The sequence below is a fragment of the Notolabrus celidotus genome, chromosome 9 (assembly GCF_009762535.1).
Source record: "Notolabrus celidotus isolate fNotCel1 chromosome 9, fNotCel1.pri, whole genome shotgun sequence".
NCBI lineage: Eukaryota > Metazoa > Chordata > Actinopteri > Labriformes > Labridae > Notolabrus > Notolabrus celidotus.
This window is the reverse complement of record NC_048280.1, coordinates 5,554,823-5,565,454: the sequence shown is the minus strand read 5'-3', so window position 1 is coordinate 5,565,454 and position 10,632 is coordinate 5,554,823. Positions and strand designations below refer to the sequence as shown.

Genomic DNA, 10,632 nt, shown 5'->3' with positions numbered 1-10,632 from the left:
GAATTGTTTTGTTACCGTAGAGCTGTTTTGTGGCAGGTCTCTGTAACTTATTTATAATGCAGGAGCAACAGCAGCACGAGGAGGGAAGACAACAGGAGAGGAGGTGAAAAGACAAAGAATCAAGCAGGAGGAGGAGAGAAAGGGTGAGAGGAAATGTTTTCCTCCACCAGAGGTAATTAGAGAAGAGGAAAGAAAAGGTTTGATGTGAGTGAGGGAGAGAACAAGAGGAGAAAAAGGGAGGAAGGAGGAGAAAGAGATGGGTGTTTCCCTGAGGTGGAGATGTGTTTGTGTGTGAGCCTCTCTCTCTCTCTCTCTCTCTCTCTCTCTCTCTCTCTCTCTCTCTCTCTCTCTCTCTCTCTCTCTCACTCTCTCAGTCACTCAGTCAGTTGCAACAACACGCTTACTGGGGTTGGCAGCACAAAGCAGAGTCGCTCTCTTACCAGCCTGCACACACACACACACACACACACACATGCACACACACATCCGTCACTACACCACACGCGCTCTGAGACTAGACACACACCTCCTCAGTGACGCCCGGGGAGCTGAAGCAAAACTGACGAGAGAGAGGAGGGAAGGAGGAGAGAGAGAGAAAGACATGTGAGGAGAGAAGAAGAAGAAGAGGAAGAAGAAGTGTGCAGAATTTCAAGAAAAACAGAGAAGCATCAGTCAGGTAAGACCTCTTTTCTATGATTTCCATTCACTTTGCAGAGTGGAGCAGAGTAAAGTTATTTTACTCTCATGCTCATGGAGGATTTTTGTCCATGTTTTACCTCAAAGAGACTCATGTGTGGCTTTAGTAAAGTTTTGCTTGCATGTGATGCTTTTGAATCAAAGATATTAGCACGAGGAGAAAGCAAAAGGCACAAAGTGAGATTCTTTTACTGTGTGAATGAATTTGGCGGGGTCATAGTTGTGTGTACAAGTTCTGCTGGCTGTGCACACACTTAGAGAAAGAGGGATTCATGAGGGAAGTGAAGGAGGGGAGGAGATGCTTTAAAAGGAGAAAGTTTTGAGGAGTTTCTGGGACTCGTGCACATCAGACTGGAGCTGGTTTGTAGGATGGCTGGTGCAGCTGGCTGAGATTAAAGCTCCTGTAAGGAATTTCTGGAGGGTTATAAAATGGGCTGACATTAATATTGATGCCTCTGTATGAGCTCCAAAAGAAAATAAGAACATCAGAGTAAAGGCTGGTTACTTCTTTTAAGTTCTTAACAATACCTGAAAGTGCTGCCACGGGGTAGCACTCTCAGCTTTTTTTAACACTCCACAGGAAGATTCTTGTTAAGTGACATTTGAACGGTTAGGAATTTGAGGATTATGAACACACTGGTCCAGATAAGACAGAAATAAGAGGGAATGTTTGGCCACAGGGGGCGCCAAAATCACACCCAAGGCACTTCACTGTTCCTTTGAGGTTTGATTTTATAGAAGTTAAGGCCCTTTTTATAGCTTATATATGATGCTTTGATAATCTCTTTGATAATCTCCCTTCATATGATTGTATTATTTTCATTTTTCTTTACAGCATTCGTTTCATGTGACCAGATATTTGTTTCTATTAAAGGAGTCATTGGGACAGTAGCCTTGAGTGCGCCTACATTTCGCTGTTTGTTTTTATGCAATGACAATAAAGAGTCTTATCTTATCTTATCTTCAGAGCAGGAAGTTCAATTAAGTTAATAAAAAGCCAGAGACTTCAGCGCCAGACTTTGCTAAGGGAGGCTGCTATTAATTTCCCTCCGACTGGCAGTTTCTGTTTCCTTTCCTCATGACCGAAACCTGACTTAAACCAAATGATGGCGACGGTACCATGAAGACCAAAGATCAAAGAGCTCTCCTTATATTCCATTTTGAAGCCGTGTATTTTTTGAGTTTACTCAACACCATTAAAGTGAAGCCAATAGAAAGGAAATTACTTGGATGCAAAGATCCTCTAAAGAGTCTCGGGATGAAGCGCAAATTGAGAAATTAGCTATTCAGACTAAAATCATTTTTTGTTCCAGGCTGTAAACATGTTTATTTCAGCTGTAAAGATCAGCGTTTTTGAATGGGTGTGTATGTGGTTTTCTGTACTTTCGGAGCCAGCCTCAAGTGGACACTAAAGGAACTGCACTTTTTAACACTTCTGCATTGGCTTCAATTCTTGCGGCCGGAGGTTGCCGCTTGTTTAGAACTTATTGAAGCACATATTTAAATGAAATAACCCTAGTTTTTTTATGTTAGTATTTTTACTTGTTGGTGCTTGAACATAGCCCAGAAGTTTTAGTCTTGTATCCAACATAATGAAGGTATGAAAATGTATCAACCATACCACATTTTTTGTACCCAAATCCAAAAACATTTTCCATAACATGGTAAATTTAGTGCCTAAATTTGCGACCCAACTTTGACAATTTCACAACAAAGTAAACTGCTGTTTCTTTTTTTTACCTGCATGTATTTAGCAATATAATTGAACTGGCACCTTTTTACCAGCAAGCACTGCCTTATATGTTGTTGTTGTTGTTGTTTCAGTTAAAAAAAAACTCATGTTAACTCCCCAAAAATGGCTAAAACCCTGACCATACTGTTGTCAAATTCTGCAAAAAATGTTTGACTGACTGAAAGCACGGACAAACAGGTTATCCTTTCATTAGTGATGATGTATTACAAAATTAGTGTCCCTGTATTTGGAGGTTTCGTTGCAAATACCGCAATTTTAAGATGTCTTCATTTGAATGAAAATGTTGGACATTTTGTGGCGTTTACCCGGATGCATCCCCTCAAATAATGTCAATGTTTCCTTCTTCAGGAAATAAAAAAATCATTAATCTTGCAGCCGTTTTATAGACAACTTAACGAGACTATTTAACCAAACTGGGAACATTAACATTACAGCCAAAACAAAGCAGCAGCACTTATCAGGAAACTCCCTCATGACTACTTGGTTGAGTGAGTCTGCAGCATGAACAATGATATTATATTTCTCTGGAGCGTCCGAGGTGCTCGAACAGGCTGTAAAAAAGACGGAGCAGATCCAGGTCAGAGAGACTGCGAGGGGACAAACGTGCTGTATTTTGTGTTTTTGACCTTCAGCGTGTTTTTTAAGGGCTGATGTGAGCAGACGAGGAGGAGTAGGAGAGAGAGACAGAGAGAAGAGAAAGCAAAGGGATGAATGGAGTCATTGTCTTCTGCCTGTGTGTGTGTGTGTGTGTTGAATGAGGGGGTGTGTTTAGTGTGTCTCAAAACAAACTGTGAGCAATCAGTGTCATGTGAGAGGTTAATGTTACACTGAACATCTTCTGCGCAAACACATCGCATTATGAAGCTTTCCTGTGAAGTTCAGTATGTGACACCGTCAAATCAAAGAAGACACTCGTGTGTTTGACGTTTCTTTAAGAAGAAGAGGAAGACATGCAGCATGAGTGATTAACATTTTTAGCTCAATGTGAGGTTTGACTGACACATTGGAAAAAATTCCCCTCCAAAAACAAGAAAAAAAAAAACTTATTTCAAAGGACTTTTACCTTGAAATAAGCAAAAGAAATTCTGCCAAAAGAACAAGTGAAATTTTGCTTGGTAAGATTTCTTAAAATAAGACGTAATATTTAGAAAACTGTGATCTTAAAATCAGCAGGGAAAACTTATTTTAAGCAATATTTTATCAGTATTTTAAAGCTTAGTGTCTCAGAATAAGACAGGAATCCTAACAATTAGTATTTTTTCACTCAAAAAAATATTTTTGCACTAATACATGTCATGTCAACTTCTTCATTTGTGATATATTCACCTTAATTTGAGTTGTATTATAGCAGCAGTTCTCTATGTTTAACACCATCTTGTACTTGAAAAGAATACAAAGTTTAATTTGAGCTTTTTGAGATATAATGTCTTCTCATAGTGAGCTGGATATACTAATATTCAGTCATGTTGTTTTTTAGGATAAGCCAGCTATGCTCTAAAGTAGGTGTTTCATTGTGTGCATGTAGTTTGAGGATGTATATTTTTATCTGGTTTAGAAGAAACAGTGTCTGAAAACTGAAACCCACCCTTAAAAAACAACTAATCTTTCTTTCTTTCTTTTATCAATGGAGCTGTTTTCTGATAGATTCTCCAATAACATGCATTTACTTAAATCAAGTAAAGGGTTTGTCTTAAATCAAGATTATCTGTCTTCTACAAATAAGATCTCAGCTTGAAAAATGTATGAAATGTAAAATAAACCTTGTTTCTTCTTCTAAATTACAACTCAAAACAAGATCATTTCAAGATTGTTTGACTCCACAAGATATTTAAGATACATTGTCTTAAAACAAGTCCCTCTATCTTGCTGTAATGTTACTTGTTAAGTATATTTTAAATCAAGTGGGATAAGACATTTTGACTATAAATGAGATAATTTCACTTGGTAAGATTTTGAGTTTTCGCAGTGAAACAAACCTCCAAAAGAGAAACCATGATATTAGACGTAACGCACTGAGCCCTAAAGATTGAGATAATCTTCTGTCATGGGTCATTGAAATTAATTCTGCTTGGATTGGGAAATTGGATTTCCCAGTTGTGTAATATGAAAGATAATTAGTTTGTTTTTGTACAAAATAAACACATCTCAAATTGTCACAGTGGCTACAACTTGACCCAGAAACTTCCACATAAGTGTAAGTTTCTCTCTGGTTTGTTTCAGGTGATTGAAATGACAGATTCAAGTTCGCCCCCCTTCAAGAGACTCCAGAGGAGAACCAAAGCATCATACATGCATCACTTCTTATTACAAATTAAAAGCATAAACTTGAGTTGTAGGGCCCTCGAGAAGATTTAAAGTGCTCCAGGAAGGCCGAAGCAAAAAAAAAGGATTCCAAACCGCCGAAGCAATTAAACCCAGAGACGGAGAACAGGTGAATCAATTACAAAGTGATTAGCACATAAAACACTGTCAATAAAACGTAGACAAGCAAAGCAGCAGTGATAAACTTTTCTCCTTGCACTGATTTTGTGGCTTTCAGGACTTCTTTTCCTCTTCAAACTGTTTCGTGTTTACCTCCAAATGGAATCAGTTTAATTTCCCCCAAAACAGATTAAGATTATGCTCTTAGGGAGCTTCACAGCTACAAATCCATGTTAAGACAAAACCCTTAATTCTGCAGAAATCTGGCACCCTGGGGCCCGGAGAGAGGAAGAGCTGCAGTTTTTAAAAACTGAACTCATATATTTTCTGTTAATAATACAAAGAGATAGAGAGACGGGGAGGGTGGCAGTGATGATGGGAGAATTTGGGGTAAAATTTGATGCAAATATGGCGGGACGAGAGCAAAGAGGATCAGAAGTTAAATGGATTTTTTGGGGGCGAGACTAGAAACACGCGACAATTTGAGAACGAGATAAGAGCCTGAGAGTGACACTGACAAAGACATTGTGTCAGATCCAGGGATGGGTGTGTGTACGTGTATTTATGTGTGTGTGTGTGTGTGTGTGTGTGTGTGTGTGTGTGTTCGGGGGTCTCTGCCACCTTGGTAGCGGAGTACATTATGGCTGTTTGGGCACATTAAGGGGCATTAGCTGGAGGAGCTTCCCTGAATAATGCATGGGCTTTATTTATGAGCAGAGTGCATATGTCCTCTGAAGCGCACTGAACTGGGGAGACACACACACACACACACACACACACACACACACACACACACACACACACACACACACACACACAAATAAAGCATCTCTGCACTGATCAGTCCTCAGGTCTAACAGTGCAGCCAATGAGCCCACGTAAGTCTCACTCACTCTAACACATTCACACTTGGAACAGAGTCTCACTCTCAGACGTCAGAACAATCCCAACTTTTAATCAGCGTCATTTCCTCGATTGCATCCCCTTCATCAAGTTCATCACGGTGTGCTGAGCTTTGCTGCCTCACTTGTTACTGAGCAGTTCTGTTTCAAAGTGAGATTCGGTTTGACGTCACCTGTCCCAAAGTTTACCGCAGGCATGAAAAGCAGCGTCACATCACATTCATCACCGGCGGGAGTTTATTTTTAAGAATGGGAAGGTGCTCTAAGGAGAGCTGCAGGATTCATAACTGTTATATCACTCCAGGGTCAATGTAAAGTAACTTTGTGTTTAATTTTTTTTATTTGAATGTAATATAATGTAAGTATAATTTATATATAATGTACTTTGAAATAATTTATGCATGGCTTTAAAGGATTCATATCCAAACAAGTCTTTTAACTAAGTGTTGACCTTAGCACTTTGGTGCTGAAAAATGAAGCCAACGTTGAAGTGCTATAACCTGCAGTTCCTTAAGTGTCCACTTGGGGCTGGCTCCAAAAGCAAAGGAGAGTCCATTACAGCCTATATTAAAATTCCAAGTTATACCACAGAATTTAACATGTTGACAGCCTGGTATATCCTTGACAGCACATTATCCTTTCAATCACACATCAATAACATCACCCGGACTGCCTACTTCCATCTTCGTAACATCAATCGTCTCCGCCCCTCCCTCACCCCTCACACAGCCGCCATCCTTGTCCACAGCCTTGTCACTTCCCGTCTGGACTACTGCAACTCTCTCCTCTTCGGCCTCCCTCACAAATCCCTCCATAAACTCCAACTGATCCAGAATTCAGCTGCCCGGATCATTACCCGAACCCCCCTCCATCCACCACATCACTCCTGTCCTCCAACAGCTCCACTGGCTCCCTGTTCAGTTCCGCATTCAGTTCAAAGTCCTCCTGTTAACATTCAAGACCATCCACAACCTCGCCCCCCCATATCTGTCCGACCTCCTCCATGTTCCCACTCCCTCCCGCTCCCTCAGATCCTCTTCCTCCATACACCTGTCTGTCCCCTCCGCCCGTCTCACCACTATGGGGAGCCGAGCATTCAGCCGCTCTGCTCCCCGTCTCTGGAACTCATGACCACCTCAACTCAGAAACACAGATTCTTTCCCCCATCTCAAATCACAACTCAAAACATATCTGTTTACGTTATTTATTATTATTATTATAAAAAATGGTTTTGGTCCTCCTAACCTCATGTCTTCATTTGTTAAGACTGAGTTGGGATGATCTTTTTATGACGTACCTGTTTTGATTATATTAACCCTCCTGTTATGTTTGTTTCTCTGGAACAGCAATAATGTTCCTGGGTCAATTTGACCCAGGGCGTATTCAATTATCCAAAAGTGTCAGAACCCCAAAAAATCCCAATATGCATTTGTTTTAATCTAATTTTTCAACTTCATTACTAACCATTTAAATCAAGATTTAGTCCATTGGTGTTCTTTAATTCTCACAGATCATGGTTCAATGAGGATAACTCACTCGTTTTTCATTGAAATTAATGTTAAACATTAGAAAGCCCTAAATATAAATAAAATAGTTTTACATGACAGATTTATTTAAAATTTAAAATGTTTATTTTTTTTATTTTTTTGAAGTGATGTTGATAAATTAACACAACACCTCTTGTGTCACATGCTGTCCAGATTTGTATGCTGCATTCAGCTGGTTTGGAAGGCATATTGCTAAACAGCTTCTGGTTCAGATGACAGTCCTCCCAATTCTTGATTACGGTGACATAGCCTACAGGTCTGCTTCCAACACTCACCTTCACAAACTGGATGTCATTTACTACGCTGCTATCCGTTTTGTCACTAGAGCCCCATTCACCACTCACCACTGTCACCTGTACTCTCAGCTGAACTGGCCCTCACTCCACTCTTGCAGACAAACACACTGGTTTCTAGTCATTTACAAATCCCTCACTGGTAAAACCCCTTTATATCTACAGTCACTAATCAATCTTCACAGCACAAACCGTAGCCTGCGCTCAAGTAGCCTTATCAAACTCATCACACCCAAAGCCCGGACCTCCTTTGGTCGCACCTCCGTCCAGTTTTCCGCTGCAAATGACTGGAATCACCTACAACAATCCCTAAAGCTGACCTCTCTCATTCCACTCGCCACTTTCAAATACCTAATACACCCCATATCTCAAAATCACTGCACTTGCTTTTTAATTGCTTTTAAGTTGTTCACTGCTGTCATATTTGTGTATTGTATTGTTCTGTCTCTAGGTTTGTCTGTATGTCCTCTCTGTTTTTGGTTTTGTCTTTTATTTGTTGTCATGCCACCTGTGTTGCCTTCTCGCCCCGGTTCATTATTGCAAATGAGAATTGGTTCTCAATTAACTCACCTGGTTAAATAAAGGTTAAATAAAATAAATTGCCAAAAATAGACTTTAAAAAGGGTCAATTTGACCTGCAACATAACAGGAGGGTTAAAGCACATAACCAGCCTCAGAAGCTCTGCATAAGTTCAAACATAGCAGAGGTTACTTTCATACATAGATCGTCAAATGTGAACACAGGAATCCCACTCTGATGCGGACTAAACAAGCGAGCTCTGATTGGACTGACTTTAGAACAGAATAATGAGTGCTGTGGTCCGCTTTGTAATATTGCAGTGTGAACACAAAACAACCCCAGGCGAAAGTAATGAAACTATGAACCGCAAATGAGCCATAGGTGTGAAAAAAAGCTGATATTTCAATGTTATTTCTCACTAAGGTCAGGGTTCACACACCTTACATTTAGGGGTTGCACCAGCAGACTTAGTTCCAATGTAAGCACAAGTTACAACTTTAATACTTCAAGAAAAGAAAATGACTCATCAGTTCTATGACGACTGCTTTGTGGAACAGAATATGTTGTTGAAGTAGTAGATATTCAATATCGCAATGTTGAGCTGTATCTTTATGAACAATGCTTATGGCCTAATTCCACCAGATCCATATACGGTCCGTCTCCGATCCTTCATGGCACCTGATCCGAGGTTTCTATTCTAGTCAATGTGTTAACTTCCACTGGATCCGCTCCGGAGCCCTTCAGATCAGATACGCAAGACTTCTATTTTTATCAGCATCATTAGCACAGCCTCGACTAAGATGGTTTCTGAGCAGCTCTGCCAGGATAAAAAGCAAGTTTCAGTCACTGCAGGTTGGTTATTAAAATGTAACTCAACCTGAATGGAAACAAAAGCTACCTGAGAGGTCAATTACAAGATAACTGAATGAATTCAAAGCATTAAAAGAATGGCTTTGCATGTTTGTTTCAGGTCTTTAGTGAAGTCTTCTCTCAGGATGTAGAGGTGTTCAAAGAGAGGGAGCAGGAGGTCAGTGTTAAGTTAACTGTGTTTGTGAAACCTTGGGTAGAAGTTCATCAGCCTGGCAGCCACTCACTCAGTCAGGGTAAAGGTTCACTGTGACGTCAGCACACACACACACACACACACACACACACACACACGCACACACAAATACTCATGCATGCTCACACACAAAAATGCACACTGTCAAGGCCGTCACACTTCAGCAGCTCGGAGGTGACAAGAACTCCTGGTGGAAGCCAGATGGAGGGAGGCGGAAAAACACACACACACACACACACACACACACACACACGCACACACACACACACACACACACACACACACACACACACACACACAAGCCCCCACAGACACACACGCACAGAGTTTTAGTTTGTGTTGATGTTCTCTGGCCAAGACCTGCAGGCTCGGACCTGACCGTGGTTTCATTCAGAATTTATATAAAGATAGAACAAGAGCGTTGTACGATTTTTTAAGACGTAATCCTTGATCTGGGGTTTTATTTACACCGCTGACACAAACGTTTAGGACAACGGAATTACACAATAAAGGAAAATCCAAGCCACTTTTGGAAATACAGTTAATTGAATCAGATTTCTAAAGACGAATCTCATTCAGTCTGACTTGTAACTGACTGAAGTGTCACTTGCACCCCTAAACCTACATTGATTCTATATCAATGAATACTACAGTTAGAGACGCTCTCTTTACTCTGTCACCACTTCTCTGGGTCTTCAGACTATATTTCTCAATCAATCAATCAAGCTTTATTTATAGAACACCTTTCATACTTTCAAATGCAATTCAAAGTGCTTTACAGTTATTGAAAACAATAAAAATCTAATATGTAATGACTAAACATAAAACATAAATGGATTTAGAAGTAGAGACTAATGCACACAAACTGCAATAAAATGTATATGAATGAGTAACAAAGGGAAAAAGTTAAGAAATAATTAAATAAAAGATACAACATGACGAGAAGACAATAAAAAAGTGGAAGATAAATAAAAGCACTAAAATTAATAAATTCAAGACGAAGATACTTATTTATCTCTTTTTACCATTTCTGCTGTTTTCATTGGACCGAGACGATGACGGGTTTGATTTGAATTATTCTACGGTCATCGTTACAGAAAGTCTCTTTAATCACTATCGTCTTGTTTTTTCACAATGTCAAAATAAAGTTTAAAAAAAGTTCAAATTGAAATCTTAAATTTAAAGTTAAATCTCCTCAAAGAGAAAGTACCCTGAAGTCCGCTCTGGTGTCTTTATTCTACACCTTTAAAGCTGGGGTTGGTAGTCTTGGAAAACTAGCATGAATTTGAATGTAGCTTTTCCTCATGACTCGTCTAACCCCTCCCCTCCTCCCTCAGAGCTCCTTCAAAATGAATGAATGGTAAAGTTTGGGAACCCCTGGTCTAGTAAATCGCCATAATATCTTAAATAATGAAGTTTAGTGGCCTTTCTTGTCGA

The 10,632-nt window shown here is 39.8% G+C and overlaps 1 protein-coding gene across 1 annotated transcript in view; it reads left to right on the top strand.

Moving 5' to 3' along the window:
* The first annotated feature begins 432 nt into the window (after positions 1–432).
* Positions 433–10,632, top strand: part of hs3st1l2 (heparan sulfate (glucosamine) 3-O-sulfotransferase 1-like 2) — a 41,639-nt gene continuing 31,439 nt past the window's right edge. The window contains exon 1 of the mRNA XM_034692251.1: positions 433–676. The gene's annotated coding sequence lies outside the window, so the exon portion shown is untranslated. The remainder of the gene's footprint in view (positions 677–10,632) is intronic.